The 27,701-nt window shown below is 37.8% G+C and overlaps 2 long non-coding RNA genes across 13 annotated transcripts in view; one reads left to right on the top strand and one right to left on the bottom strand.

Annotated features, from left to right (window-relative positions):
- Positions 1-7,855, top strand: part of LOC147871656 (uncharacterized) — a 162,251-nt gene extending 154,396 nt beyond the window's left edge. For all 5 annotated transcript variants that reach the window (XR_015538521.1, XR_015538522.1, XR_015538524.1 and 2 more), the window contains exon 2: positions 4,422-7,855. This is a non-coding gene — a long non-coding RNA (uncharacterized LOC147871656). The remainder of the gene's footprint in view (positions 1-4,421) is intronic.
- Positions 1-27,701, bottom strand: part of LOC147871654 (uncharacterized) — a 309,056-nt gene that overhangs the window by 25,151 nt on the left and 256,204 nt on the right. For 5 of the 8 annotated variants that reach the window (XR_015538519.1, XR_015538508.1, XR_015538499.1 and 2 more), the window contains one exon: positions 619-6,232. This is a non-coding gene — a long non-coding RNA (uncharacterized LOC147871654). Of the gene's footprint in view, positions 1-618; positions 6,233-27,701 lie in introns of those variants that run through there. The other 3 variants (XR_015538500.1, XR_015538510.1, XR_015538501.1) reach the window with 2 other exon arrangements.

The raw sequence follows: 27,701 nt of genomic DNA, 5'->3' as shown, positions 1-27,701 counted from the left end.
GGCCCGTCTCAACTCTAGGACTCCTGATACGGATTCAGCAAGACGTGTGATGGAGAAAAATGTGTTCAGGGAGCAGAATTGTATTCGCTGCCCCCACACAGAGAGCATCCGATGATGATGATGACGCAGATGAATAGTTGCAATTTGTAAAATCTGTAAGAAAATTATTCCATAATTCAGTTGTTATTTTTGATGGGTGCATATGATGTGGTCAGCATTTATCCGGAGAAGCAGCACGTGAGAAGGGCTTTAATCTCGAGGCGCAGTGCCAGCGGTGGGCTAGAGCAGAAGAATATGACACCCGAAAGGAATATATGAGTAATTCAGAATCGAAACTCACTAAAAACCAAATTCGTAAAAAATACATTCTACATGCAAATATCGGTAATTCTACTTGATTCGTAAGGAGATTTGAAAAGATGTGACCCACATAGTTTAATTTATTGATATGAAAACCTTTTTCTATAATTAGCGACTAATTTAGTGTCCATGTATAAACTCTAATAATAATAAAAAGAAGATTAAAAATAAAACAAAATGTATTTCGGAAATGGCTGCTGCACTATGTACCTCAGGGTCAAGGTTTGTCTCAGGTACACAGAAGTAAATACACTGTAAAATGGTGATAAATATAATTCAATTCAATTCATTTATTTAAGTGCTTAACAACAGCCAAGCACTAAACCAGAGTACAGGATAAAATATAATAAATAATTAAATTCATTTCAATAATAATAAAAAAATAAACATTAAAAATTACAAAAACAAACAAATGAAACTAAATATATAAATGTGCCATATTAATAATAATAATTCAATTAATTTATTGAATAATAATAATAGTTCAATTCCTTTGTTGCTTTGTTGAGTGTTTGCCAGTCAAACACTAATATAAGGATAGAAATTTAATAAAAAGAAAATAATCTACCTAGGTAGACACTAGTATAAATGTAAAACACTAATAAAATACTAATAAAATAATAATAATATGTAAATGACCATAAGAACTTACAAACCACTAAAACTGCAATTAAACAAATGATGTTAAAAGTACACAAGAGTGTTTTCTGTGAGTAGAACGCTTAGTCCGATAATAAAAGACATTGAATGCCCTAAATCAGTCATGTTAATAAAGATGAAGGACTTTCCGGGGGTAGCTGTGTCATGACGTGGACTCTTTCCAGCACGGGCTAATGTCTAACTTTGTTTTCCTTACATCTGTGTACTTTGGGATCAATATAAGGAACCACGGCTTCAGGAAATACGACGTGTTTGTTTTGGAATAGTTCCGAATCAGCAGATTTCTCTTCTAAACAGATAAATGCAATTACGTCATTTCCCTTTGACTTTGTAGCAGCTTTGTAAACATGACCTGAAGAACACGGTCACGAGTCCATTTTGCGAGTTGGCGAGCAGAACTTAGCGAGGACTCTCGGAGTCACTTTCACCTCAGGGCAAGTCCGGATGTCTAGGAGGAACAGATTTTGTGTCATTTTATGTTTTAAATTGGTGTTAACTTTCAAAACATGGTGGGCTCTTTGGTTTTGTGGGGTGCGAGCGACACGAATCCACTTAATATAAGACCTTAAAATGGTGGATATTAATACGTGTTCGAAGAGTAGTAAATTTTGTAGTGTTAAATGTTAATATGGCGGTGGAATGAAATCTTTATTAAGCTCCCGATTTGATATAGGGAATGTGCGAAATGTTGAGGATATATCCGACAAATCTACTCGGTTGGTACTACCCAGACAACGCTTTGTTTCGATTCCACATTATACAAATGTCAGCCTTCTATCACAATCATCCCTCAAGAGTCCAAATATTTTACTCAGCACTACGTTTTAAAATTTGAACGTAACTATCCGCAGCTTACATAGGTCGTGAAATTTGTTTTAATTGTTCAATTGTGATTAGTTTAAAAAAATCTCAAATTCGCATTTCTTCACAGAAAAACAAAACGAATAATGTACACACGACGAAACCTTACTTTTGTCTTGGAACGGCGTGGAATTTAATCTCGATATTGAGGAAAAAACGTACAAGGTTTTTTTAATGGAGTTCGATGTTAACAAATTTCTTATCTCTGCAGTGACGAAGACATCTCGGGCGAGTGCGAAACTCGATAGAGCATACGCGCTGTCGTACGTCTTCCACAAGAATTATCTGTTTCTTCAGAATATTCTATTTCTTTACATATCCAAATTTAGGTAACGTAGTTATGTGACTAGGCATATTTAACGACAATGTACGTAACATTATAACAATCACTAAGGAAACCTAACAGTACTGAGATCTGATGTATACGTTCTTTCTATGAAATGCATAAAAGTAACAGATTAGTTTCATACCGTGAGTGACCATACTTTTCCAATTATTGAACGTGTTTAAATGGAATCTAGAACCAGATATCCATTCTAAACGGCACTGGCCGAATGTAACGCTACAAGGAATTTTAATCAAAGTTATAAATAATTTTTTTGTAACCGATCACCATGCCCTCTGCATTCAGAACCTTAGTCGTTCACTTCGATAACGTCTTCTGAAGATTGATATTTGTTAAGGGCATAAGGTTCAACTGGTTTATAATGCTTGGCGGTCCCTTTGTAGTATGTGTACTGCTTTTGGTTTACTGGTTTGAGAAGGATATTGTAAGGGTATGTTACCCACCTGTTGATAGGTTGTCAGTGCTGCTTGTAGAAGGTTCGTTTTCTTGGGTTAAACCCCGTACCCTCACCCAACAGGAATCTTTGTTACTTATTCCTTGGTTAAAATTTGTAACTTTGTAATCCAATCAGGAATAAGTTACAATTGTGAATGCATTCTTGTTCCTGAATGTGCAGGCAGGGATTCATTTGGAATACTCACTTCATTTTGGCACGTCGAAGCAGCTGATCGAGAAGCTGATTTGTGAAATACGTCACAGGTCTCAACAAAATCTGAATCTATTATTCGACGATTTTTAAATACACGTTTCACTGATATAATATTCAAGCTCATTTTATTAGGTCTTCACGCTCCACCTTATGGTCAATGTAAGTCTGTCACGTTTTGCGTTCGAAGCAGGCAACCTGAATGACCAGGGGTCATTATTTTGCAAAAATGAAGCCCAATTGTTACTAGTAATCCCACTTTTATACTTCGGCGTACCACTAAGCAATGCCTCCAACTTCCGAGTTCTTACAACGCAGGATTCTTTCGTTGGAGCCTCGTCGTCTGATTTTTCTGTTGTTCTCTGGTCCCAGGCTTTCTATTCTGTGCCCAGCGCACCGAAGCCTTTTATAACAATTTTCTGACATGCGGCCTTACCACTCATTTCCCTCCTCAGGATGCATGCTCCGTTGGGCTTCGCCGCCAACGATCGTTTCTCCAGGAACTTTGTCCCGTGGGCCTGGACACCTCTCTTGTTTCCACAAATTTAGTTGCAACGTGAGTGTAATAACGGTATAAAATATATATTTTAAAACATCTATGAGTAAAAATTGCCTTGGAAAACATTAGTTTAAAACATACCTATGTGATGTGACATGTTTATGAACTTTGAAACGTCTGTGTACTCCAAAGAGTGCACCTTTCCGAGCCTGTTAACAATAATCGACGCCGACGTAGACGTCTGCGCCAAAGTTGGCTCCGACGCTGATAATGTCAATGAGAGTGAAATTCCACGTTATTTATGATACGGAAACTAAAAATATCAGAGCCAATTTAATATACTACCTCTTACACAAAGTCATGTGCCCTGACCTGGAAAACGTAACCTACTCCGACGTAACAAGAAAGTCACCTTACAATTACTAAGGCGGATAGCAACTAATTGTCTGATTGTACTTTACCCAAAATTTTGCAAGTCTTTCCAAACAAGTAGCGAGGGATTAGTTTCGTAGGGTTAAACTGCATTTATACATGTATCGTTTACATAATTTATTTCAGCTTTTATTGGTATTACCAACCAAGTCGTTTAAGAAATTAGGGTTGTGATGAATAAATTAGTAAGCTATCGTAGCAGTTGGACAACGCCGTTCACATGAGTGACAGTGACGTGAGAAAACCCCCTTATAATGATGGCTTGCCGTAATAAGATGCCAGCACTGAGCTATGTTAATCCCCACGTCGGTTGAGTCTCCATTCGTACAACCTGTCACGTTGTGAAACACCTGCCCCATTTTACACTGGAATACAATAGTTATTAATGGACAAACAGGCTCGTAATCCCTCGTCCCATAACGCTATATGCATTCTATTGTTTCAATACTAAACTATCCACGTGAAATATTCGCTGAGTGAAATGTGTTATGTCTGTGATTATACTCGTGCTACCAGTAGAACGTCACACACAACACAGCTGGACTGGAAGTACGCTGTGAATCTTCCATTTCATATCCAATGAACAAGATTATAATTTTACATTTTGTTTCATACAGGTTTGATACTTAGAAGATGGCTACCCTCTCCTAGAATTTCACCGACAACTCAGACTTCCCTGTAACAGGGTGATGTGCACTGATGATGGAGACAGCAAGGACCTCTGAAATGCTGGTAAACTTCTACAAGGCTGCGCGGCACTACAACCCAGAAGACAGCCATCTTCTGACCCACCTCCAGTCCTACAAGTTGGACACAGCATTACGATATATTGGTTTTATAAGGATCCACAACGTTATTTGTCCATGTCCACTTTAAAATATATAAAACTATTACAACTTTCTACGTCGTTTAGTCGAGAGATATGAATTTTAAACTATTATGGTACCTGACATATCCAAACCCTTAAACATTAAAGTATACAGAATTACAATTTTATATCTACATTAAAATTAATTTGGAATTTATTTCTACCGTTCCGTGGTAAAAATATATAGTGTATCTGTTGCCTTCTGTGGGTCTGAAACAGTTTTATTCTGTCCTCTCAAAATCATGTACAAAAAATAACAAAAATATTAGTTTACCTGTTGCTTTATATGGACATTAAACTTATCTTCCGCTTTTAATTATTGGGTTTATTTAGTGAAGCGTTAACGAATGCGAGGTTTATAAACCGTCGACCAGTACGACCGTTGTGAATGATGGAAAATAATGAAGGTGTACATGTAATATATAGCACCAGTTAAAAAACAGTTTTTTAATCAGTGAGGCAGTGTTTATGACGTGTCATAACCATTTTCTATCTAGCTGTTTACTTATTACAACGAACTTAAATAAAATTCAATTTTTGTCTAAATTACTTTAATCTCAGATTTATTCGAATTAACTTCTCTGGAATCGTATAAAACAAATAAGAGACGCTCTTAATTGTGTAAATTTCTCGTTCTTCCAGGTTTGGGAAACTAAATATTTGACCCAGCATAAGAATTCCATGTAAGTGAGACATATTTTGGTAAATCGCGACTTTCCACATCATATCTTTTACAGGTAAGCAAGAAATTAAGACAGACGACAGATAACCACATGCACAGCTCCAGTAAATATAACATATCCAGCCTTCTCTCCATGAATTCAAAACACCTCAGGATAAGGTCTAATAGCGGCCTTTGGCGGAAACGATAATAAAATCATTCGACTGTCATAAATGTAGGGAACTTAATTACTTTACGAGCAATTATCTTCACAGACTGTGTGACTAACTATCAGCATCTCAATAAGAACTTCGCATGATAGTTACTTGGTTATTTAATTGGAGCTGGTCTTGAAGACATAAATGTAAGCAATGAGAATATTTTACTGCAGTAGAACAACGTCCATTCGCTCTATCTTCTCAGGAAGACACACATTTCATTTTAGTCGGACATTCTGAAGGGAGAAGACCACTCAAGAGATGGTGTTTAACATGGATGTTAAAGAACGAAGTTCTGACTGTGTGGAGTTGATTTCTATCGCTCTGGGTAGGGTCCAGTGACAGGAACTTCTGAACACCGTAATAAAATTTCGGGTTACATAAAAGGGTGGAAAACATCTTGACCAGCTAAGCGACTATTAGGTTCACAAGAAAGAATGTGTTTCGTGCTGTTAGTCAGGAGGGAACTGACCTCGACTCGTACGCCTTCCACTTTGTAGCTTTACTTCACGGGTTCCGAACGTGGCACATATCGGTAGAACTCTTCGTTGTCCTTGTACCATTTCACAGAGTAAAGTTTATCGCCACGAAGTTCGTATTGGCACTCCAGCAGTGCCATGTCCCCGCGAACCTTGTACTGAGGGACACTGACCCGTAGAAGCTTCAGAGACAGCACTCCGCCTGTGAAAAGGAACACGAATCAATCAACACAAAGGAAGGAAATGAGCACTGAACTGTGAGATCTCTCACTGAATTAAGCGTTTGATTGACACATTCGCGGATCGTTTATCAATAACATGGGATGGGAAGTTCTGGCTCCAACAGCGGTCCCTTGTGAGCACGTTATTGAGGATTCGCGCCCCACGAGAGGCAGACAAATTCTTGGGCACGTGAATAGTTATCTATTCAAGCAGTTGTCTGTTTTATCGAGTTTTGAGGTACATAGCATCGACTACTGCTCCACTGTTGGATTATAAATTCGAAAGATTCTGGAAAAAAGCTGTCGTGGTTCATAAAATATTGTTCCGCCATCGAAATGCAGGAGAAAATTACGATAAATCTCAGTCTTTCCTTCGCCACGGCTCTGACACACACCCTGTGTCTTATCTAGTAGGTAAAATGGCGGGAGTCCAATAATGCATGCAGCTGTATTTCCACGCCGTATGTACCAGTTTCTAACTGCATACTTCGATAAGAGCGCCTCTCTGCCCCCAAGCTTAACACAAGGAAGGAACAGGAATAAAGAATTTCAATGAACGATAAAATAAAAACTTTTAGAATCACAGAACTACTGTCTCATTTTAAGAAATCCTACATTTTTATTCTGGCTGTCTGATAAATTTCGAGTTTTCTACAATAATTTTCTCTTTCTTCACACATTACTATCTGTACACTGACCTAAAATAGTACTCAACTGATTATTTCAACATTCTTCCTAGTCCAAAAACGCTCGTTTATTCTCATACTCAAAACAATGTTATTAAAAGTTCGTTCGTCATGAAAATACCATAAAATACCACGTACGTAACTTCAATTTGAATTTCATTTTCATATAACAGTGATAGCAGCGTATAATAAGAAAGTCTCGGTGGATTTTGAAACCATTAACTCTTTAAAGCTCAATGGTAACATCCCTTAACATTCAGTAACGCTTTATTTTGTTAGCAGTGTATTAATTTTCTTTTCGTGGATACTCATAAAAAAACAGATTATTTCCCTAAAGAGCATAATCCAATTGATTTTATAATAAGGAAATGTGTTATCTTTGCGAGAGTAAATGAATTTTGGAATATTATTTAGATGACATGTGGCTTCAAAGTGTTACAGTCAACAGATCTTTAATTCCACTGGCTCCAACATTGCAATGCTTGAATACGCTGGGTAGGAGAAAGTAGCTCTTCTGAATCAGGGCAAAGAGTAAATGTGCTGACTGCCTGCTTAACCTAAAAGAAAAGTACACACAACTTTTCTAGTCAACATAATAGATAATGCAGTTAATTCCCAGTTTCTGCAGTGACTGAATCAGATTGACTACTTTTGAGGTATTCGAGGTTTACACGGCGATGCGAGTTCAGACTGTGATCTTCTGGTTTCATTCCATGTTTTCGGAGAAGCATGCTGCCTCTACCTTCAGAACCGAAATCAATTCTGAAGAATGTGGCAGCGTTTACCTTCGAAACGTCGGCATAAAACCAGAAAACTACACTGCGCAAGAATTCAGTAAAACATAGTATATTGGCTTGTACTGACTGGATAAAACCTGTCTTTCTTCTGTAGATAAATAAATATATTTACCCACTGCAATCAATGATAGGTTTCAAAATCCCACAACCAATATACAACTTTACGTCAAGGTCACATGTACAGGAATCTCAGTGACTATAAATAAAGAATAATAAAACAATGAAAGTTAAAAGTCGCCTCAAAACAATAAATGAAAGGATGACGATTCAAAAGGAAGAAGGAAAATATAAAAGGCACACAATATCAATAATTCCTCGTGCAAATGAACACAGAAGTTGCGAAATTCATTTAATTCACGTTGAATAAAGAAAGTTGACTAAAGATGATTTTCTTCTGGGTTATTGCGCCTTGTAGTCTGATGATGGTGAAACGTCGGTAAACTTCTACCAGACTACAGGGTGCAACAACCGAACCATCTTCAAACTGACCGCCGTGAAAACATAAAATCCTGCAGAGAAAATGGACGTTCTTGGTACTTGGTGGCTTCAACAACATTTTAATTTATTCGGGCCTCTTACCGCTGGTGATTACTGTAGTGTATTGGACGAATCAGGAGCTGCGGCTTTCGGGCAAAGTAACGCACGAATTGCAGACGGAAACAACGAACCGGAAGCAGAATCGATAAATAGCCCCACTCAGTATTACCCCGGTTAACACCACCCCTCGGTGGAATCGGGAGCATGTTACCTGCGATCCATTGCGTAATTAGTGGTTTCCAAGCAGCTAGACCTTTCTGCGAGAACAATAAAACGAATTTCAGAAAGAACAAAGCATTCCATGCCCTTACCATAACTCTTTTATGGAGTTAACAAAGAAAGCTATGAGAATTACTTCTATTACGTTGCGTTTTAAAGCACATAAAGACAGAACATAAATTCGCGTATATTAAATTATCTCGTAGTATGAGTTAAACAGGAATGGAAAATAACATTTACTGCTTATCGTAACGTTTAACCCAGATTATTTCATGTTCCAGAGTAAAATACGTTAACAGTTACAAACACATTCGTGTTAAACCAAGATACTGATTTTTAGGATAATAGATGTCAATATCACGCAACTAGAGGACATTCCACGTTTGTATTTCTCAAGTTCATAGCACTGATACCAAAATGTCGGTCTAGTAAAACTTTGACGTGAGAACAAATATAACATGAGATGTTCAGATTTTGTATGAGTTGTTTTCGTCAAAAAATGTATGTTTTTTACTGAGGACGTATTCCGTATAATGTATATAATAACGTTTTAATCACTCCAAATCTATATTTAATTTCCGGTTATGATTTCGATTATTAGCAATTTTTCTGTGTTATTAATGGATAGAACTTCGATAGAAATAGTGAGCACGCCTTTAAATTCTGTAACAATGTTTTGTATGTCAGTAAATACGGACATAGCGGAGTTTTTTTCTGACAAATCTAAACCTGGACCTGCGTTTTAGTAAAAATTATGCACAAAAGTAAATCTCTTTACATTTTAATTATCACTGGTAATTTATAGTCAGTGCTAGGTTCGACGTATTAAGTGAAGCATTTGGAATAAAAGGTTATATGAGCTATTGCTGCATTGATATTGATAATAATGATAATGATAATGACAACAGCAGCAGCAATTGTAGTATGTAACAATTTCCCGAAACTTTTTCATTTTCTGAACTCTTATACTACATTGTAATTCATTCTGTAGTTGTTTAATATAATAAACGATTACAGGGAATGAAGTTCTAAAGTCTATCCTAATACCATTCTTAACCTCATGTGGTGTGTGTCATAAAAGAATTTCTGACGACCGAGACTTAGCAGAACAGCAACTTCATTTACATTGTACGACATATCACAACCAATTTTAAGCAACGCTGGTTTCCATTCCAGTCCCCAATTTGACATGATGTTTTACGTGCTGCCTGTAACAAATGTTACTTTAAGTTGACAGCCCAAGTTTACCTTTTTCATCATACAACACATCTCGTTTCATGAGCCCTGTGTCTAGGAATCGATTTATTTTTCTTGAGATCATAGAAATAAATATTTTACGTTACCTCTCAGCAGTTCAAATTCTATTTGTTATTTTCAACAGTAGAAATTGTACGTTATCATCAAAATATACTCAGAGAACAATATTTCTTTGGCTATAAACCTTCAGGGTAAGCTTTAAAAATAATCTTAAGAGACACTCTCACAGTTGTCACTTAATCAAACCAAGACATGAACACTACACAATGGCCGATCGTCGACTTAGTAGTTAAAGGAATTTCTACTTCATATTTCGGAGCGAGGCTTAAATGTGTCGATTCTAGATATGAAATCCACCTATCACAATGACTTCTCTCTCGGAGAATCCTAAAATACTTGTCGGATATACGTTATTCATAATAGACATGTTACTTGAAATTTTACTTTACAAACTCCTTTGAATTGTAGTTATGAAACTACAACGATACTGAAGCTAGAGTCTGCATCCATCTTCAGGTAGAAAAACAGGGAAGAGGATATTACGCTAATCTGTAGGCGACCCTTGGCTAAGTCAGACACAGGCTAGTCTAATTTATATATTATAACGCCCCATCGATAGAAACCTTAAAACTTCGATTGTAAAGTATCGCTTCATAATCCAAGTAGTCGATCTATTTACCACCATATTCGAAGTCATGTTTTGAATGCGCTTAACCGATTCCCAGGCGAAGTAGTCACGGGAGTAAACAGGAACGTTATTTTCTTCTTCAAAGCCAAGAATCTGCTGTCACAGTATGAGATCACAACTGCATTGTGGTCACGAGATGTCTCTGTGACCACTGATAACTTCTCGTTAAATACCAAACTTGTGTGGCAGTGTTCCTCCTGCCACTAATGGAGCCAGATTCATTAAACAACCAATCCACTTTACTCCGTCCGCCTTCGTCTCTCCACGCCTGCTTTCTCAAATTCTGTTTCCTTTCGCTTTGTGAAACTGAAGAAAACGTTTCCTATTGATCTCTTGCTTCTAATTTCAACATCTCTTAAAAGTATTGAAACTAGATATAATGTGAGTCGACATAAAGATTACTAGCAAAAGTCACAATTCATGAATTTCTCATAATGTTGAAGACCCGGACATAAAACTACTTCAATCTCGGTCGAGATTGTAAAATCTCAAAACTGCTTTCAAAATTTTGTACTAAATATACTGAATCATGCGAATAGAACAGATGTAAACTGCATTGTAACTCTGAATAAGAACATTCAACATACTACACAAAAATTCATGTTGTCGTCTTTCCAAATAATGTTTGAATTATTAAAACATCAATCAACAAATCTCGTTAAAAACTACAAAGAAAATGTGTATACCCACAGTATTTAAAAGTAATTTACCTCAATTATTTGATGTATTTTGTTGTTGACATTACGCGGTCGCTGAAGCCTCATCGGGTTTATGATGCCAAGTAGAGGCAGGTATCCAAAGCACTAGGGCGTAGTATAGAAGTGTAATTAACGTGTCCCTCCCGTGCTTGGTGCATTAGAACGTAACTGATACATTTTATTTAAAAGTTTAAACGAAGAATAGAAAAATATACGCCCAGAAGATCAAATACCACAAAAAGAAGGCAGAGAGAATATGTAATTAAGAATGGAAGAAGGATGCAAACAGAAAACAGAACTGAAAAAATAAAAAAGTAATAAATGACTGATCTGTTAATGTCACAAAAATGGCTTCATTTGGTTTCGAAAATGTTTGGGGGAGGAGAATTCTTCATAGCGTGTATTAAAGAAAAGCCCGTACGCAGTGATTATTTAACGAAAACACAAGGACATTTGCGGAAATAAGTGAAACGTACAAGAAATTTCATACAGAAAAAGACGTATTTTACTGTCGTCCACACATAACACTACAATATATTAATTAGATCAGGACGTAGTTTCACTGGATTTGTTTGGTGAAAAATGTTCAAATTTCTGGCTAATTTTTAGAAATGAAGGTGACAGATTATTGGAGAAGAGTGAATCACCTTTTCCTCAATCTCAGATATGTTTCACTCAAGTGAGCTTGAGAAAACCTGTCAAGTTTTACGCAGAAAAATTTTACTCTCCACTTCAAAATACTTTTATGAAAGTGCCTAATGCCACAAAATTTACAGATCGGAGGGCAGTTTGATTAACTGCGACACAGTCGATTCCTTAAGGAGTATTGTTACGGGGGGGGGGGGGTGAGAAATTCACACACAATTTGATTCAAAAAGACCACAGTTACCGAACATGGTTCATCATACAAGAGAAATATATATATAGCTTAGTAATAGCATCCTTGTAACAGCATGGATTTTATTACGTGAATAAAGAGAGCTTAATGTGAATGTAGACTTACTGAGGTCTTTATCGCTCGGACAATGACCGTGGGTTCAAATCTCACTCAAGGTATCGATTTTTGTGTTGTCCTGTCCTGGACAACAGCATTGCGACTGGCCGATTCTACCGAATGTCTAAATAGATTAAGAAAGCTCCCATACGAGACCAGGCCAAGGTTTTTTAAGCACTGTAGCACCAAGGAAAGAATCAAGCAAATATGTTCAGTGGTAGAACCAGGAGCGTTGAAAATATCTGATTTGTAGAGTGAAAGATAATAGTAAATTGATGTACATTATCAGTGAGTCATTTAGCACTTGGTAATTGTACATAAGAATGTTTCACTGTAAGGGGAGAAAATACAATGAATATTTGGTCGTAAGAGATTACATAAGAGGAGAGCAAAGACATTTTTTAGATTAGGACCTTCATAATCTGTACTCTTCACCGAATTATTAATATTGTCAAATCTAGGAGGAAAAGATAGGTGGCGCATATAGAACGCACGAGTAATATGGGAAATGCATAAAAAATATTTCGTCAGGAAATCTGCAAACAAGAGGTCACTTGGGAGACATGCATTGACGAGAGAATGTTAAAATTGATACAGCAGCAATGCAGTGCGAAGGAGATCTAATTTACCCGATTCAACGTAGGGTCCAGAGGAGGCTGGCAATTTGTTGACTAGCTTGAGATTCTGTTGGATGATGATATTTATTACTGGGATTCATTCTCATTAATCACAGGTCTCTTATTGATGGATTAAATTGTTTATATGTTCAACTTATTCAATATGTTTCGTTAAACATACTGCAGTCCCAGTTTTGCATACAAAACATTATAGAATGAGAGCACAAAAAATACTCTTCTCGACTCGGTGGAGTTTGAAGAGGAACGTGACGTGGGTTATGCCCCAAATGATTTAATTTCATTAGCGAAACAACATACGAGAAAGTACAGAGCGGACAGCGTGGGATAAGACCCAGTGATCCCTCCTCTACTTTTCAGAAAACAATAAATATCATACTAAACAGGTTAGCAGGAAAGTAACGCCTCTTCCTTGAATGCGTAAGGTACAAGAGGAAAGTTTCTTCTATGAACCTGCTTATTCAAAGCACCCTTTTCGCTTAGTTATTCTCAAAGCGAATTCCAGAGAGAAATTCCCACAAGCGACTACACCTTCCCTACTGGTATTCCTCGTCAGCTTTATTTACATTACATCAAGGATGAGATAGAAGAGGACTTTAGCACGTATGGAAGTAATGAGAAATGTACACAAAATTGTAGTCGGGAAACCTGACAGGAGGAGAATACCTGGGATTTCTTAAATTCCTTTGAGACTAATCTTCTCAGATACAGTCGTTAAATAATGCGAAGATCTGAGAAGCATCACGCCAATGTTAGATGCTTTCGCAGAGAAAGTGCGAAGAGCTTTTTCTCCTTTTCTCTTCGTGTGTTTATCCCCATGCTAATTAGAAAACTGACAAACTGAAATTTAACAAAAACGCTTTTTATTAAAATGTTATGATATATTCAAAATATGGTTAAAATGAGACAATGATAACTAGCACATACCTAACCTAACCCGAAGATTTCTCTTATTGTGTACAGTATATTAAAACAAAATATTTCAAAATGCAATTCACTTGAGCTGATTCGCTTGAAATATACCACGTAAATTACTCTAAGGTTCAACCGTTAATGCTGAACTGCAGTTGAAATTGCCAACCACGAGTTCGAAGATAGGGACACAAAACGCAATCATCTGACATGGCACATTCTGTACATTAACAAAACGTGTCAGCTGATTGATATCGGAAAATAGTTTCCGACTTCACGAAACATTTACCTCCCAGTGTTACATTAATCATCAGCTTCACTCTATGGTCAGCTGTTACACATCTGAAGTCTAAAGTTTTCTATCCTTAATCAGATATTTGAGATTCTAACGGTGGTCAAGATGTCGATAGTGGTTTTGCACGTAGTTAATAACGTTTCGGAGAAACGTGTTGTCTCCATCTTCAGGGCGACATTTTGTAATCACCTGCAACACCACACAGAATAGCAATTTCTAAGACCACAATCGAGATGTGTTCATCAGTTAACGCTCTTAATTATGTCTTTGTTACAAATCAAATATTTAATCGAGATACACTCTCGAGATAACACGTCTGATGTGTTCTTAAATGTATGTGGATCGAATCGTTGCCACATCACTATATTGATTTTCATTAAAACATTTACATTCATAGGGCTATTTTGATAATATATTCTTACACAATAACTTGAAAGTTGTGTAACAGTGCTAGTTGATGCCAACAGAAGTTAGTCGGAACGTGTCAGCAATGAGTTTAATGATCTAAGTCCGTAAATCTGTGTTGGCTATGGTCTTACATTGTCCTTTAAACCTAATGTCCAGTTTTAAGCAACTATGGAGCTTCATTCTCCACCTATCTCATTTTGCATTCATCAGCTGCTTTTCTCCTCTTTGCTACAATCTGATCCAAGCCTTGATATTATCTATTTTAACTATGCAATTATCTAAATATCACTAAGGGTTGATTTTCAGACTCTGTATTAACAGGATGATTTATGTTGCGGCGACTGGGATGAGTAAGGTTGTTAAGAACGTCGCCAAAATAACCTTGTCTCGGTTTATTTAAAGATAGGTAAAACCTGAGAGAGAAGATTAAACGGGTACATCTCGATCACAGATCTCGAGAGTTTCACTAACCCCCAGAAAGGCTGCAGTAACTGCAAAGCGCGCAAATATCCGCAACCCGAACGACAATCACAGCTTCGACAAAAGTAGACAGTTCCCGTGACCTCAGGCACAAGACCGTACTCTGATAATGTGATTTGATCTTTGAGAATTAATACAATTCTGAAGCCCGTACGAGGTGCGATCAGAAAGTTTCAAGACTGCGCCTATAAAAACCCGTACACTTATCTCAGGTATTAAATTCATCCATCACCCTCGAAGTAGTTCCCCTGGGAGTGAACACAACGATCCCAGCGCCGCTGCCAAGCCTGGAAGCATCCCTGGAAATCTTTCTTTGTCAGCCTGTCAAGCACCATCTGCGATTCTGCCTGAATCTCTTCTATCGTCTCAAATCTCCTTCCCTTTAGCTGAATTTTCATCTTTGGGAAGAGGAAGAAGTCACACGGTGCTTAGAAAGGAAGTTGGGGTCGGTTCTTGCAAGATCTTTGAGCTCCTGACAAACGAGAAGTCGATTCTGCTTCTGGTCCTCAGACAGGATATGTCGCATGTGGAGTTCTTCCTTTAGAATCAGCTGACAGGTCCCATAGCCTATCCCAACAATGTCGCACAAGTCGTTGATGGTACGACGTCGATCTTCGTAACATTTTCGGGCGTTGTGCTCGAAGATGGTCGTCCAGAACGCTCGTCATCATCGACAGAGGTTCGACCATTTTTAAAACGTGAATGCCACACAAAAGTTTGTGCACGACCCATTGCGGACTCCCCAAATGCTTGCTTGAGTATTTCATAGGTTTCCGTAGCCGTTTTGGCGAGTCTTTGGCAAAATTTGATGCACACGCCATTCCGAAATCGCAGGAGGGTCGGTGTAATGCACTACCAAAACGCCCGTAACTAAGAAACAAATGCTAATTCGATGATGCCAGATGGCACACTGATTCACTATGAATGTAGGCCGCACCCCCTAGCGGCGGAAGCTCGTACTACATCCGGTTCGCCCGCTATTGACACAGTCTTGAAACTTTCTGATCGCACCTCGTATTTAGACGCGAAGCGACTCTACCATTACTTGCATTCTGTGCACGTGATGTATTAAAAGTCGAAATAAAATCTTCTACTTGCATAAAACATGATTTATGTTTTTCACATACTTATTCTGTCAGTCCCAGGTCTCGAAATTTTGTCAGCTGCATTCATTAAATTAATTAACTCTCTTCTCTTATTTTAAATCCTTCTACCTTCATTTCACCAATATTTGATTGCTAGAGACATGATCAAAAACAGCGCAGTCACAGTCACAGTCACATGAAAATAAGAACAATTGAATAACGTCTGGGCTGTAGCTAAACTTAATTAATTTCCAATTCCACGCTGGGGGTCGAATTGAACAGAACACAAAAGTGTTGCTCGTCTGACAGGGGACTGCGGGACTGCCATTCTATTCCCCTTACTCTAGTCTGCGGATTGGGATCGTACCAAGAACTGAGTTAGAGGGATACTGCAGCCAGGGTACAAATTATTCACTACTCCACCAGGAAGTGAATTAGGATGACGTCAACCCTAGCCCTTATCAATCAAATTGACACTTTTAGATAGCGTACATACCACACAAACACAGGATGTGCCCGGCATGACTCATAAAAAGGACATAACATCGTTCTAAACATTAGAGGACAGAGCATTTTTTCCAAGAAACATAGAATAATTTAGGATTCCTCACGAGCAGCGTTCTTGTGTTGTTCACTGTCATGACGTTCGAGCGCGAATTCATTAAGTAAATACGTATATGGCAAGCTTTGCCAAAACGATGTAAACACATTTAAGAATCCATTGTACCCGACTTTCGTCAGCTGTGTGAAAATGAGAACATGTGGCATCAACAAGGCGGAGAGCCCCCGCATTGCAATTGTGGTGTCAGGACAACAAATTTCCCGACCGATGGACAGGACCCGGAGGATATGTTGAGTGCCCCCAAGGTACCAGATTTAACCCCGTCTGTTCCTTTGCTGTGGCGTTACTAAAGAGACGCAGTGTACAGCACAAAGCCTGCATAAGTTTCAGAGCTTCAGAAGAAAATAAGAATTAATACGTCTTGCTTAGTCGTCCCAGCATCAACATTGGTTGTCGCTTGTCAGTCTGCGCCACGAAGCTAACTGTAGTCATTTTCAACACACATATTAGATTAGAAAAATTTACGTAATGCCAATGCTGATGTATGAATTGCATTAGAAATTATGGTACTAACTGTTTTTGTATTCCTCTTAACTTTATAACATAATATTCATTACATCAGTATTTAATCACATTTAATATTTACGTCACTAAACCGACCATTGGCGTCTATAATCGTTGTTCATCTTCATTTCACTTGAAATTACGTACCTTACACTTTTTAAAAACGTTTCTTTAAACATTCTTCATAATAAAATTGATTATACATCAAAAGTTGTGACCTTCATCAGATATATTACCGTTCAATATAAATGTTAAAATCAGCAAATAGAGAATAAATCACATAATTATGCAATTAAGCGAACAGAAAACGTCGTAGCACGACCTGTAATTTTGTTTCTGGGGATAAATATTTAAGATAAAAATCCCTTGAGCACAAATAGGACAACAGTCCTTAATAATTAGTTTGTACACTGAGCCTCTCTGAGTTCGTTCTATTGTACCACTGACATGCTAAAATCAATAACTGCGTTCACTTGACATTTTATATTTCCTCTCGTTCGTCATATCTACAAAAAATATTAATACCAGGTGCTGGCTCTTTTGCATTGCATTGACTTATCAATAAGAAACCTGCTGTGTACCTACGGCATTTGTTAATTTGGGCCGTTCTCAAACACCACTTAAAATCATTACATTCCCACTCCTATACAAAAAAGATAACCGACAATTAAACTTCTGAGAAGGCATTAACTCCATGTTTAACCCACACGCTCTGCGAACTTATAACAGAACGCTATATAAATCACAGCCACGTCAAACTAAGTCTCTTTACTCAAAACCAGGCCACTGACAGATACGTAAAAGCATTGTAATCTCGTTTTGGTTCAGTTAAATAACACTGACAATTTTTAATAAGAGTTAACACTCTGGTCTTCCGTTATAGTATGATGTAACTTTCAATTCCGAGAGGCGAACACAGTTCCATGTGCCATATAAATAATCTGGAATGCTTATGAGGTTATTGTTCGCGACCTCCATCTATGGTGTGTTCAGAAGTCAAGGCATCATAATTACCCGGGTATCTAGTACCAATCTAGTACCCACATTGCTCATCTGATCTTCTGTTCCAGGCCTAAACAAAATTTATTCACAAATGTCCACGACAGAAATTTCTCTTCTGTTGGCTTTGAAGTGACTTTGTGTTCCGCTGTTCCCTGACAACGTTATGAGTGCTATGTGCATTTTCCGGCATGTAAGGAGCGAAATGCATGTGAATTTTTTGTGGTAACATTTATTTCGTAAGTTTAACAATTCATTTCAGAAATACGAAATACTTATCAATATTTCGTTCATCTTCGTTTTAAAAGATTTAATACAAGAATTATCAAAATATTTTCATAAAGACACGACCACTCCCACCCCTCCCCCCAAAACTAAACTATCAGTTATCCATCAACCAATCAATCAGTATACCCAACAGTGCCATCTGTCCCTCACTACGAACATAATTCTCTCGCAAGACACAAAAGCAGCCTATAACTATTTTATGCTAAACTCTGTTAATGTACGTATTGATCACTGTGCGTAACAAGGATTGTAAACTGAATACAAAGTTCGTTAAAATCAAACGCTAGATTATTAATAACGCGGTTAAGATTTGAAAGGGCTACTCCCACTAGCATTCTAGGTTAATAAATTTATTAGCAAGTGCGAGCTGACTTACAGCCAAGGCTATACAAACACAGAAGCAGAATTGTATTAAGCGCCCACAGCCGCGTTCCTACGACAAGGGATTCACAAACGAAATGTGTTCCGGCTGAATTCACTTTTAATAATATTTCATGTTAATTTCTGATCCAAAAATAACTTAAAAGGTCTGCAAATTCAAGTTTCTAGATAGTTACATTTCTTCGTAATTTTATAGTACGTTCAGATCAACAAACAGCAAACTAAAACAATAGAACAATACATCATTTAACAACAGAAATCAGACTTAAGTTTTACGCAACTGTGGTCTCGTGTGAGGATGACTTCAGAGAGATTAAACCATCTAAATGCGACTGAAACGGGATTCATGAGATCAAGACAGACATAAGTTGGGAAACAAAATATTTGGACTATAAAACATTAACAAGATCTTAGACAAATACAGAACAAAATGGCAGAACACGTGCAGAACATACAATGAGACCTAATACAAACAAAAATTCGATAGTACGTACTACATCGAAATAAAGAAGAAATATACGGTAATCTGAAATAGACGGACACTAGTCACAAAGGACCAGTGCCACTAGCTGAAAAATAAATTAAAGAAATTAAGACATATTTATGTTCAGTAGCGCAAAAAATATTTAGATACTGTCATCAAGTGTATACACATGAGAACATTAATAGACAATTAATAAACAAATTTGAGAGAGAAACACGGGTACTCGAGTTATAGCTATCTCGATGTTAACGCGTGGATGTAATACCTGGGCCCCTCAACAAAGTGCATAGAAAATAAGTCTGAAAGATTCTGACAACTGTAAGTTGTAGTATACTACGTAAAAGTGTTATTTTGTACTTTGTATAACGCCCATATTTCAATCGAATTAAGATTTGAACTAAATTTGACAGCCCAGAGAATTTTAGTAAGTAATTCCACTTGTTACAGAGATGTGGGAAGATTATAATAAATTCTTCTCGGGCTACCAGACGCGTAAGGTCGCTTAATGAAGAAAACGCCAACGACTCGAGAACCATCTTCGTCCTCGTTCTCAGGGTACTGTAGTACCCTGAGACAGGCTGGCTGCTAGCCCGAGAAGAATTTATTATACTTCGTCGCCGTGAAAGCTTCAGATCGTACAACATCGGAAGATTCATCCGAATCGGAATGTGTAACGACTTACCCTGCGCAGCATAACGACGAAAATTTGAAACGAAAAAGATGGTGACATCTTGACACACGCTGTTACTTCAGATGCAATCACAGAATTCAGGAAAATCATTACTTTTCGGCACTTCAGAATCACTGTTCATGATTCTACGAGCAATATTATGAGCACAAATTACAGCAATATATTCCGTCTGACCAGAAACTGCCAGTGGTGGACTACGAAAATTCTGCTTTGCAGACAGGTGACGTTAGCTGCACAATTATACAGTACCGCATATGCTCCCCATTAGGGCCTTCGTAGGATGTAAATATTCACGAGCGCCCTTTGGTCAAACAAATAAATTTCTCAGACTCAGTCAACTGGTGAATCATTACGGTGGGCCACAAAGACCATGGGGGTAATTAACCTCACGAACTTTTATGCAACATTGTCGCTTAAAACGCGTTAACAAAACACATCTAAACATCTTTTTGTTAACTGATTAGGACTTGTAGAAATGAGATCAGGGGTGTTCCCATATAGAACACATTCTTTACAGATGCATTCATTATCATCGTCCTTTACATTAATCAATTGCAGAAAAAATCTGGCGTGACAAACCTAAATATTATTTTCCTTCATACTTCTCACGTTGCACGATAAATTATCCTTGAGTTTACTGATTACGCTATAATTAATCTCCATGTGAAGGAGTTTCAGTGCAGTGGTTCCCAAACTCCTTTAGACGGACACTCCCGCAAACTGAATAAAAACTTCAAGGCACCAACCTAAAAACAATTATTACATAATTTAGGAATTTAAAAAGTGATTATTAATAACATTAATATATGTGATGTAGATTTTCTATTAATTATGTTCATGTAAATTAACATGGACTTTCCTTTACAATTTATATAAATTATAATTAGGCCCAAGTATATTTTGGCATACCATCACAGAACGTTGGCTGTTACGACAGAGCCATGGACAAAGGTGAACTACATTTCGTAACCTTAAGGCAGACAGGATTCATCTAGCATAGGCAAAGTTTCTGGAATGCCAGAAGGCAGCTTAAAAGCCATGGAGAGCCAATGTAGTACAGAGGGCTTATGGAAACTGGGGTACGTGGCACTAACCAAATCCAGGGAGGCCTTGATTAGTGTGCCCATAAGGTCAAGTTCTAAGGGCAATACTCTAAGCAAAAACATCATCATTCTTCAAGGACCTACGAACTCCGTAAGACCAGGGACCTACAGGGAGGGCTTGATTACGTAAACTAACAAAAGAACATTTTAACACATTGCTTTTCAGGATTTTACCATCTGGGCAGGCATTTACTGAAACCAGGCGATTATCATGAGGTCTTGCTAAGTAGGACACTGCTGTTGTATGGTATGGGGTTGCTGGCGGATTAGAAGAACGGGGAAACACTGAAGATCAGCTAAATTGTCGTAGTGCAAGAGTCGCTTGGACGCCCAGCTCATTTACTTACATTACACCCAAGTATATAAAACGCATGACTAATAAGTAGGAAGCAGCGTCCTATGTAAGCTATAAAGTGGTTTGTGGGGCGGATCATGAGGGCTGTAGCCGGAGTCTGTAACAGCCGCCGGATTCTCACGACTTGGATTTAAGGACCACCCAATTAAAGCCATTCGCTTCGACTATTGAATAGGAAGACCGGAATACGTACAGAAGATACTAATAATTGACTATTACCGTTTAAAGGCTTAATAAATTACGTTTAAGCTTCAAGAGGAGATCCATAATTTAAGATCTTCCGACAGATAATTGAAGAACTTTGAATTGATAAAATTCGATATATTTCCTTAACTGTCTGTAATATGTCTGAATTGCTATCTTCTTTATCTTAAAGAGCTTCTGAAAAGATTTAAGTGCACGAGGTTTTATCTTAAGACTTCCTATCAATTAATAAGCTATGCTCAGATTCGTATCTTTTAGAGTTCTTTCAAAAATGCCTAAATAATTATTTCAAGATTTGTAAAATATTTTGTCTTTTCGATTTTTTAACGAAGAGGGTTTGGAACACGCGTACTTATTTGAAAATCATTAAACGTAACAAAATATAGTTTCATCTCTCTTGGGAGGGGCTTATGTTTCTGTATTGTTCCATGGAATTTCCTCAAGAGAAACGTTACCTTTCCATTCATATGAATTATTTTACTTACATCGCAAGATTTTATTTTTGCGTGTCAACATTTATTATTTAGTCCATTTTCCTTAATGATTTTGCCTCAGTTCTTCCTTCATGTATCTACTTCTGTATCGTTTTTGTCTTCAGGTGTATTTCATATCCAAACCACTATAACAAATTATTTCTTTTTTCTCAATATAATTTTAATTTTATTTCTTATTTAATTTAAAACCTCTAGTAATGCTTCATGTTTTCCCTACTAAGGTACAAAAGCGGAATAATTAAATGAAGAAACATTACACATGCTGATATTTACATTAAGAGACGATTTGAATGACATATGTGAATTCAACTTGCAAAATAAACACACAATTAAACACAATGAATGTGTGTGTTTTGAATTGCTTTCTCTTTCTTCAAGATGCCTGCCTTCTGGGTTGTCGGCCAATCATTGCCATTATAAAGCAGGCAACGGGCTCCTTTGAAACGTACGAGTATTTTCACTTCTACCAGACCACACGGAACAAAAATCCAGAAGATAGCCATGTTCATTCTCTCCGTCGCCGAAACTACAAATCCCGTCCGATTATTTGACTGTCATTTTAAGATTGACATATTTTAAGAATAACAGCCCACAGACCTACACACATATATCGCATTCCTAAATTATTAAACCTGCTGCAATCATACAAGTACACTCCCACGCTTCCTACTAAATTATAATATAATTATCATCTATTGACAAATCAATTTTAGTTCTTAGTCCGTACCATCCATCAACTTGAGAGATCAACTTCAGTTCCTTGTCAGTTTCATTTAGTTTGCCCTTTTCTTCTAATGACACTCCCAGTCCAAATTATCTCCGAATCACACCTCCTGTAATTACGTTATAGTTAAAGGGTATAAAATAATTAGTAAATTATTTTTTTAAGAAGAGGGCTCTCAGTAAAAAGAGAAATTACAAAGTTTACCGCCAAAAATACTCTTCTTTGGATAACGTCGCTAATGAAGTTTAACAAGGTAACATAGGGAAATACAGTGAATTCTAAATTCGCCCCTTATTACGAAACCGTAAAAAGGACGCCCGTCAGAGAAATTATTTTCTGCAATGATCCCAGGTAAAGGCATCCTTCCTTAAAGCCGACCACTTTCCCACTTCTAATGGAAGACAGGATAGGAACGGTGGCGCACGACAGATCCTAGCAAACCTAGGGACACAAAAATGTTAGTCGGAATCAGGGCAGGAGCCTTTGCGATCAAACAAAAACGGAGAAACAAAAGAACACAAGTATGACACTCGTTGTGACCTGAACATTGATTACACGTGGGTTTGTTTGTTACAAGACAAAAGTTGAATATATTTCACACTATTGGATATCATTACTTCCTGCACAGAAATGTTCTCTACTTCGTCGTCATACTATTCTTCCGGGCTTCTGATTCCGGTCGTAAGCGTTCATCCCTGCCGCGTCCACAACCACTGTTAGGTTCGCACGTCACTTCCATTTGACAGTCATCTCTCTCCTTAGATGACGTCATCCTCGTGTCTTCAACAGGAGGCTGGCACTTTGCGACAGCCCGTATTTGCATTTCTAGTAATGGTTCGACAGTTCGCCTCAGCGTTCTAGAACAAGTCATCGGTGTTTCCAGAACTCGCTCCATTTCTCCACCGACAGACGTCAGAGGGGGGGGTGCTTGCTGAAGTAATTTGGACGTTGCTAGAAGCTTCCAGCATTATGAATGATACAACACAAGGCCGACTGAGCCACTATGACATATCAGAATAAGAAGAATATAGGATTAAGTACTTATAACGAGTATGGGGTAAGAGTATTCTGAGATATCATGTCAAGCCACCAGACCACAAATTCCAATTGAGATGTGGAGTTTGAATCTAAATTACTCTACGGATGTATGTAAATGGCATAAGCGCGGAAACTGTCGACCTTTTATGCATCCTCGTTCTTCTAATACACCAGCAGCCCCTTACTTGCAGCAAAGAACAACATATTGCTTTGTGGGATCTCATGATAATCGCCTAGTTCCGGGAAACGTCAGCCCAAACTGCGAAATCGTGGTTTACCCAACGCATCACAATCACAAAGGACAAGCGAGGCTGTTTCTATTTGACGGTAGCACATTCTACAGAAGAGATTATTAACTTTCGCAACTTTGAAGAAGTGTCTTCTCAGTAGTCCTGTCACTTGTATTATTTGGAACCTGCCGAGCTTCAAGAGCTCAGTGGTAAATTTACAAGAAGGCCTGTCTAAAAATCTCTTTGCATGTTCCTGTCCTAATATGGACTGCCAGTATTTATAATGTACAGTCACACGGTTAGGCACATTTCCTTTGTGACAGTGAAGCTGCACACATTTGATACAGACTAGGTTCGCCGAAAATTCGCTCACGAAGTGATGAAAACGTAAATTTAATTGTACCTTGCGAAATTTTAAGTCCTGTCACGTTCCGTGCATAAATCCACAAACAATGGCCCCCAAAATGATTCATTCCTTCCCGCGATAATATCCAATGACTATTACACCGTCCTTCTTCAACGTTTAATCTCTTGCACAGTATTCTGAGAAAACACGTTGATTTCAGAGTAAAACAATTAACTAACATACAGAGCCCATGTTTTTATAATACATTCATTTACCATTTCCACAACTCAGTGTGTTAGAAAGCTGAGTGGGGTTGTTCAAAATTTGGTCAAACATACGCCTTAGCACACTGACAAAGAGGACAATAGCCCTACAAAGTGATAGTCACTAATACAATTCTCAGATTAAAAATATAATAATTAAATTGAAAGATAACTGTCCGACCTCGGTTATTTCAAAATAGCTCCCTCAGACTTCCAATTCCCCGCGATTGCCTAAAATATCATAGATAGTGGCATATCTTACAAATGTTACTGAGGAGCCAGAAATGACCTAGTAGCGAATATCTGAGTACCCTTGACCTAAATAAACAAACGACTGCAAATTAAACCAGCTAAACGGGACCATCATCTTGGTGTACGATAATCTATGTCACTGTCTATACCAATCATGTTCCCTAGTTTGAAACATCACTTGAAAACCGCTCTTTATAAACGATGTTTTACCACATAATGACTTGTTACGTTCTGTATGAAGTGCCATGTACTCAATTTCAGTAGTGTTGAAAGCCTCCAGCATTGTCATTATGAACTGCAACAGCTGTATTAAAACTCGACGATCAAACGACCATATTCAATACGATAGATGCTTAATGGCAGCCTCGTTATGACAGTAATTGCCCAAGGAGCTTGGTCGAAAAAGGCTTAACAGCACACACCACGTGCACTACAACCGAAAGCGAGGCGAACAAGATAGGTGATGGTAATTCAAATTCAGTGCCTGTTAACAATCTAGCCAATAATCCTATTTCCCCTAATATCAACCATTTATTTTATTTCTAAACAAACTTCCTTACTATCATGTATATATATCGTCACCATACTTATCTGTTTATTTATATATTTATTTAGGGGTTATTTAACGAGATCGTCAGAAGATCATTCAGATTAACAGTAATCTTCATTACAACGTTTCTATCTCAAGACCTCTCCAACTGAAGCAACATCGTCCAACAAAATACTCGATCATCCACTACCATCACTCCAAATTTTAGTACTGAGTTGGAGAATGTACAATTCTTTACCGCCATGTGCAAATTCACAGCGTGATAACTGAGACGTGGACACATTTATAATTTCACTTTTAAGGGTTGTTCTTCGCATTGTCCCAAATCGGAAATATTTGTGAATTTGTAGTCCGTTCCTATGTGTATTTGAAAAGGCAAAGCCTCTAGTCACCCAGAAAAAACACAACACAGTAAAAGTGGAAATACATCGGTGACTCGAGTGGGATAAGAACCGACGATCCGAATTTCCGTGGAGCCAAGACTTTCATTAAAATCCACGGCCACTGTGATCGGAACATGAGTAATTTTATATTCATTAATTAAAACCTAAATTAGAAGTATATTATCTAAATACCATCACGCTTTGTAATATCCATTATGGATATTTTGGTATTAATGAGTTCATGCTGGTCACAGTGGTCGCGGATTCGAGGGTTACTGTTTAGCTTCGATAATGGGACCGTGAGTTCGAATCCCACTCAAGACATTGTCTTTCTGTGTTGCGTTGTCCTGTCTACACAGAGGCCTTTCGACGGGCTGATCAATCTTCCAAGGAGTCCTGCAAAGATTCCAAACAGATTAAGAAACCGCCCACGTGTGAGGAGGCCAACGTCAGTTAAGGAACATAAGGCTACAGGTAACAGATAACACCGAGTTAAATCATTTGCGTAATTAATATCACGAAAGTTCTATCTCAAGCTTCTTCTTGTTTATTCTGGGATATCCGTTAACTTAATTTGCATTCGCACTGATCCGAGAGAGCCCATATTTTACAACATAAAACTTAAACTTCATATCAAACTCACTTGCAATTCATTAAGTTTCGCCAGCATAGATCATACAAATTAATTGGGACGGGTCGCTGTTAAAGTAAAGCTGTCCACAGTACACGCCGTGGAAGTGTTTTCGCGGGGTTTGGGGGATGGAGATGTATCTTCTTGTTGCTGACCGCGGCAATAGATGGGGTGGTGATTGCTCAGCGTCACGCCCCGGCCGCGCTAGGTGGGACCCAAAGCCACTCTGGGCGAAAAGAGAAAAAATCTTTGGCTCTGCCCGAGATCGAACCCCTGTCGTCGAGGCCGAGATCGCTCACTATATTGCCTTTCTTCGTGCGAAACCCACAATACAAATCATAACACCCCTTTTGTGTTTAACTTTTGAAATGTTCGGTTGCCTCGGTTGTCAGTTTATGAAATATAAAAAATTGATGTAATACTTCTCATGTATTTACAGAATGTATTTATTTACAGATGTTTATCCTTTCATTACTGATGAAAATTTTCCAAACAGGGATTTCCCTCCCTTCTTGTCATATTATTATTATCTAGTTCATTTAAGTGATTACAAGTACTCCTTTATGTAAACATTTGTAGCTTAGTCTTCATTGCTCAAGTGTTATAGGGGCGGATTTCATTTAGAGTCCGGGCAGAATAATATCTTTCACTTTAAAGTTGATAAATGTGTTCGGAATATCAAGACGAGTGTAGTGATGTCATGTCTTGATGGTCCTCAGTTTTGTCGCATTACGTTAGGTTACGTCATAAGGTTGCACGGAAGAATGTGTCCGTAAGTCGAATCTTGTTCAGATCGACGTTCGCGGGGAAAATGTCGTGCAACATTTCGTGTCATTCTGAATGAACTGCGGCCAATAAGAAACAAACTGTCAGGTTTTCCTTGTTCGTTTCAAATACGTGTGTTTTGTAGTAAGTTCCAGCAGGTTATGATATTGGTATGCCTTTATCTGGGGTCGTCTTGTACTGCGAGGTAGCTCGATTCTTGTAAAAAGGTTCTCATGTGTTTAAGTTCGCGGGAATAACATTTATAATGGGGGAGATTCTTATTTTCTGAAAATTTAAAATACTGCGATGATAAAGTTGCGTCATATTGTGATAAATATATATTTGTTTAAATCTTATCAGTCTAATCACAATAAAATTCCTATTAAATATTAAAATATTACTATAATTAACATTTAAATATTTAAAATATATTAAATGATGTTCTCTATCGA

The sequence above is a fragment of the Zootermopsis nevadensis genome, unplaced genomic scaffold (genome assembly GCF_977971745.1).
Source record: "Zootermopsis nevadensis isolate Lab colony 2312 unplaced genomic scaffold, Znev_1.0 Znev_ptg000045l, whole genome shotgun sequence".
Lineage (NCBI taxonomy): Eukaryota > Metazoa > Arthropoda > Insecta > Blattodea > Termopsidae > Zootermopsis > Zootermopsis nevadensis.
This window is presented reverse-complemented; position numbering and strand designations above follow the sequence as displayed.